The sequence below is a fragment of the Semicossyphus pulcher genome, unplaced genomic scaffold, assembly GCF_022749685.1.
Source record: "Semicossyphus pulcher isolate SPU_LCO1_2020_fin unplaced genomic scaffold, fSemPul1.0.p SCAF_12, whole genome shotgun sequence".
NCBI lineage: Eukaryota > Metazoa > Chordata > Actinopteri > Labriformes > Labridae > Semicossyphus > Semicossyphus pulcher.
Window position 1 is genome coordinate 4137527 of NW_027211626.1, and position 6570 is coordinate 4144096.

A 6570-nucleotide genomic window follows, 5' to 3' on the forward strand; every position below is an offset into this window, starting at 1 on the left:
TTGTCAGTCGTCCACTTGACGCACGTCTGACAGAAATGAAAAAAATGCCCGTTGTGCCTGTTCAGTGTGGCAAGCAGCCACAGCCTCGGCCTTGCTCCAGTTCATTTCTTTGTGTACTCGGTTTGAATAAATGTGGCTGAATATTTGAGTAAGCCATATGTATCCTAATCCTCTGTATTCATACTTTGATATGCCGTTTTTCGCTGAAACTGTGCTGTGTTTGCAATATTAGGGCCCCTCTTTAAGTCTCTTTACCAACAGTGACAACTGTTTTTTCTGTCTTTGGACTTGAAGTTATAATCACGAAGATCTCAGTTTTTGTCTTTGGCAGCACCTACAGTGATAAACGGTAATTGCGGGAACACACTTCCCAGATATCCAGACAGTGTCGCATGTGTGACTTCCATGGTTGGCTCCGGTTGTAACTATTGATTTTTCTCGCTGACGTCACTTTCCTCCTAAGTTTGCTTCATCTGAGCGTCGAGTTTGTTTCTTTTTTTTCGGATTTTCACTTATTTTTGGCTGTGGTCGGCCATACACATGGGTCTGTATGTGACTGAGTAACTGACTGAGTGAATGAGTGACGGCACTTTCAGAGCCGTAAAGAGAGAGAGTTGATTCCTAGTCTTGTTGAAGTTGTATCTGTAGTCATCCATCTTTCTTTGTTTGTTCAGCCATAGTAGATTACTGTTTACTCGCAACACTTGCAGAGACCGGCAAAGCAGCCGCTTAGCTCCGCCTACCCTCTCTGGCAGACCAACCACTGCTGGCTGATGGAAACCATTGTGTTACCTCATTTGGCGCCTTTAATCTTCAAGATTATTACTTTAGTTTGTAATTTTACAAATGGACTTACTATTATTAAGCCAGACTGTGCAACTTTACAGACTGTAGGTCAGAGAGTGGGAACAGATTTGGTACTTTTTACAGCAGCAACATGTCGATGCCAGAGATTTATGATGGCTGTCAGTGTTTGAGTCTCTGATCCTGGCAGCTTTCTAGCAAAATAACAGAGTGATGCTCCAAGTACAATCGTCTCAGCAAGTCTTTGACATCAGATTTCTTGGTGGAGCAGAAAGCTGTTGCTGCTACGAATGCTGTTATGTGTGTTAATCGTAATACTTATTCCACTGTCACTGCTCAACCTGGCCCGGCAGATTGAATGATGAAGCCTGTAAAGACTTTAAAGAGGGGGTATTGTGCTTTTTCACATTTTAAGACATGTAAAATGTTACAATGTTGGATGTCCAGACTAAAAGTGGGTGAAGTTTCTGATCTGTTGGTAAAAGTATGTTGGAGTAATCCCCAGGCTTCTCAGCTCAGTCTGCAGGCTGCGCCAGGCTTCGGAGAGCTGGCCAATCAGAGGAAAGCGGGCTTGTAGGGGTGGGGTTTCTTACAGCGACAGAGCTGACGGAGTCGTTTCAGGCAGAGGCTGTGAGATGGCCTGCACGGAGCACCAGTGTGAGAAAAATGAGTAGTTTTTAAATCTGTAAATTATGCTTAGCTACTCCACAGGTATCACAGAGTGAAATATGAAGCTTTAAATTATATAACCCCCTTTGAAAAGAAATTCTCATTCTGCATCTTTTGCACATCGGCAGCCCTTTGGCAACAAAAGTACATACAGTTTCATATCCTTCTTGGTGCCTGTTATATGCTAAAGTCTACAGATTTGATCCCAGACCTGAGAGTGTGTGAGTGCAATTATTTACCTTTAATTCATATTTAAAATCTTCTAAGCCAATTAATGAACAAGTCTGCTTTGTTTAAATAATAAATGATCCTTCCTTTCTTTATATGACAATCTAGTATGCAGCACCAGTAGCCCTGTGTGGTACTTAGCCTCTGTAAGTCCACATTACTTTTAATGTGCAGCCATGTGAAGCCCGCCAGGCCTTTATTTGCATTTCCAGATGGATTTTTTTATCTGCCGACCACCAATTTAATTTAACAGAAACTTAGTAAATAACCTAAATTACTTATTCTGAAAGCAATATTGGGCCACTTTGGGCGGTACAGCAGGCATCTTAGCTCAGCATGAAGACTGGAAACAGGGAAACAGCCCTGTCCAAATGCAAGAAAGTTGATAATGTGTTAAATATTCAGCTTAAATATGAAAGCCTTTGCATTTGGTGTGACTTTCGCAGAAAAAAATCACAAGCGGCGCCCAGATAGTGACGCGTTTTCCATCAGCCAGCAGTGGTTGGTCTGCCAGAGAGGGTAGGCGGAGCTAAGCGGCTGCTTTTCCGCTCTCTGCAAGTGTTGCGAGTAAACAGTAATGTACTAGCTGAACAAACAAAGAAAAGATGGATGACTACAGATACAAGTTCAACAATTAGTGAAAATCCAAAGAAAAAGAAACAAACTCGACGCTCAGATGAAGCAAACAGTCTGAAAAGGAAAGCGACCGTCAGCCAGGAAAATCAAGAGTTACAGCCGGAGCCAACCGTGGACGTCACACATGCAACACTGTCTGGATATCTGGGAAGTGTGCTCCCGCAATTACCAATTATCACCATAGGTGCCGCCAAAGAGAACGAATGTCAGATCTTTGGGATTACGACTTTAAGAGTTGTTTGTGAGCATTTTTTTGTCACTTTTATAAAGAGCCAAGCTTCTTGTTAGTATATTAGTTAAAGAAAGAGGAACATTGCCTTTATGTTTAGCAAGTTAGCATGATTGGTCTCCCTCATTCTTACCAATAACATGACAACAAAAAACGTCTCCTGCAGGCATTGTGCCCAAGTTTAAGAGGTTTTGTCTGAATCATTTACTCATATGTTCAGTCCAGCTGATGTTTTTGTGCTTCTGTTTTGAAAAATTAAGCTCCCAGCAATCAGTGGAGTTAGAATCATATTAACTGTCAATCTGTCAATTAATTTGTCCTGCAAAATGATTTATTTAATATGCACTGCCTCTTAAAAGAAACACATCCTTTTCTGTTGTTCTGTTGTGCATCAAACTTCACAAAACCTTCTGGGAGCACAGTTTTCATACGTTAATTCTTAAGAGACATTTCTGTTAACTGTCAATATTGGCAGCAAACAGGGTCCATCATTTTATTCTATTTATATTGTGTCATCGTAAGATTGAAATCGCTGAAACTTTGAGCTGGAAAGTTTTAAAGAAGTGTTCCGACGGCTCAGCAAATCATTCGATTAGATTAGATAAATAATGAACAGAGCCGTTGTCGGGATTTTTCTCTCTTTTCGTTATGTTTATCCTTCAGTCTGAATTATATCTCCTGCATTTAATGTGACATCCTAATAGCATACAGAGCCATATCCTGTATCGAGTGATAAGACTGTTTTGTACTGTGCAGCCCCCTTTATGATGCTGCCCCTGATTTGGGTCAGCGATCTGTTTTTTGCATTCTTTGGCGGAGATTAAATGGGAGACTGATGCAATGTGACACGAACAGACGGGCCGATCCAATGGAAAGATTTGGTATCAAAGACAGAAGCAAAGTTCATTTTACATACCACGTCTTGGGGACTATAGGAGCTTATGTTGCTTCTATTAAAACATTTCAGAGTTCTGTCTTTTCAGTCCAACTCGGTTACAGATGGATGGAGTTCACATGTTCTGTATGTAAGGGATAACGTACAGTGAGCGGGCTGTTGAAGTGCAATGGAACCCCCTGTTCTAACATCCCGCTCACTCTGCATTATCCCCGTTTTTACACGGCTACATAGCAAAACGTTTTAACTTGGAAATTACTTTTACTGATGTAAAAAAGGATTTTATTTCTTCTGCTAAAATAGACCACCTATGGACGACACGTCTTCATCTGCTCTCATTGTACGAAATCGATGCCAAAATAGCACCTGTGGCGGGCGCTGCCATCTTGCAATGGTGACGTCATTTGGAGCCGCTGTAGCCACTTCCGCTAACCAAAACACAAACTTAAATTACAGAAAAAAAACAGCAAAGATTACACATGTTGGTTTATTTAACAGCAGAACAGCTTCTTTGTGTTGGTCTGAGGTTAACGTTCACAGATATGGAAACTTCAATGACTCTAGTGATTGTTTTAGTTACATCTCCTCTCGGTGTTCCTCCTCTGCTCTGCTAATCCGGAGCAGATCAGCTTCAGGAGCCAGATTTGTCAACAGAGCTGTCAATCATCATTTTCACAGCATCAAAAAAACAATTAAAAATAAACTTGTCAGAAAAAAACACTTGGACGTAAATCAGCATGATAAGAACTAACTATAATGACAGAGACCATGTATGATGGACGATGTGACAGCTCCCTAAAAGTGAAGCCAAACCCTCTCTAGCGCCCCCTGCTGACTGGCTGCAGTATAGCTCATAAAGCCCGCCTCCTCCATGTTAACAGATGGGACATGAGTCAAACTATAAAATCAAAATACACGTCAAATAAAATTTTCTCAAACGTGGTTTCTGTCATTATAGTTAGTTCTTTATCTCGGTTATTTTTCTGATATGTTATTTGATGCTGTAAAAAGGGGGTGTAACGTCATGATTGACAGCTCTGTTGACAAATCGAGCTCCTGCAGAGTTCTGTTCCCTAGTAGCAGAGTAAAGGTAAGAGGAGACGTAACTAACACTAACACTAACACTACAGTCATTGAATGAATCAGTGATCAGTGCTATGGCCCCAATAACGGCCTGTTCTTCCAAGTAGTGGTCTGCTATACAGAAATAACCGACCTGGGAAAGCTGGAACTGACCACTCAGAATCGAGTATTCACATAAACCACATGTGTCTTTGAAATTCAGAGCAAGAGACAAATTAAAAGGATTTAATACAGAGAAAACAATGATGAATAATTTATGAGCTGCCTCACATGTCAAAGAAATAATGTTTGTTCAGTGGGGCCAATCACACCAGGCAGCTCATGGACCCCATGGGGCTTTCTTTGGTTCATATTTGCCCCCCTCTCTCCCCCAATCCTGCTCTGTTTTTCTGAAGGCGAGTCATACCTCAGAGGGTATGAAAAGTAGCTACATGTGAAAATTGCTTTTTTGACAGAAGTAGAACTTTTCAAAGTGAGGTTTAGTCCTTAAATGAACTTCTTCAGAAAGTCAGCTTCATCATGTATTCTTTGTGTAAAGCAGGCAGGCCGACCAAACTCATAACAGCAAACGAAGTGGTCGGCTCCTCTGCAGGAAATTACTGTCTGTTTTCACAGCAGATGAGATGGAAATAAAAAAGCTTTCAGGGGACCTGTTTTCATTTATTCCCTTTTTTGTACGTGCGCGTGTCCTACATGTGCATATTTCATGATCTATAGGGGCTTTTTGTACATCTCACCTTTGCAATACTTAAATTAGCGGTTTAGGGCGAGCACAGATTATAAAGCATAACGTTTGTTCTGAGCACAGCATCATCCACGATCTGAATGTGTCCTCTAGTTAAAGCGCCACAAAGATCTGTCTTCACCTCATTATTAGCCGGCCCAGACTTTACCACAGATTTCAAACATGCTCCATTTTCTCTCAGCCGAACACTGGCTGTGCTTGCGGTTGGGGCACCTTGGAAGCATGTCTTAAACATGAACAGAGAAAAGAGAAGTATCCGATGAAGACGGAGACAGCAGACACACACAGACGCAGGCCTACATTCAAACAGAACTGTATTATTAATGTAACAGAAGTCATTAATAGAGCTTCATCGCGAATGAAAAGGAGATGGAGTGATATAATAGGACGAGTCAAGGACAAGCATGATAGGATGTATCGTCCCAACTGGTGGAGAAACTGAGAGGAAGGAGAGGGCGGTCCAGCAGCTCTGAGTGCAGCAGGTGAAGGTGACATTGAGTGAAGTGAGTACACCTGTTCTGAGCTCTGTTGTGTAATTTGTACAACCTAACATCAAAATGGTAATTGTCTGGGAGAAGGATCGGCAATGCAAAGATTTATAAGATTAATAAGATCTGACTAATTTTTCTCGTCGAGATAGCAAAACATCCTATCATCACAGATTCATTTTTCTCATTATCTCGAGATAACGCTTGCTTTCTCGTGATAATTTTCTGCCGATCTAGAAAACAAAATAATAGACTGGTCACTGTGATATTACAGACCAGGACATGCCATGCTGCCATTGCCAACACCAGTGAGGTAACTTTAAATTATAATCTCAAAGATCTCAGTTTCGTTCTCTTTGGCAGCACCTTATGGCGATAAACGGTAATTGCAGGAGCACACTTCCCAGATATCCAGACAGTGTTGCATGTGTGGTGTCCATGGTTGGCTCCAGTTGTAACTCTTGATTTTCCTGGCTGACGGTCGCTTTCCTTTTTAGACTGTTTGCTTCATCTGAGCGTTGAGTTTGTTTCTTTTTCTTTGGATTTTCACTTATTGTTGAAGTTGTATCTGTAGTCATCCATCTTTTCTTTGTTTGTTCAGCCATAGTAGATTACTGTTTACTCGCAACACTTGCGGAAAAGCAGCCACTTAGCTCCGCCTACCCTCTCTGGCAGAACAACCACTGTTGGCTGATGGAAAACACATCACTTACTGGGCGCCGCTGGTCTGTTTTTTTTACGCCAATGTCGCCACGGACACCCAGTCTGTAATACTGCAAATGCAAAGGCTTTC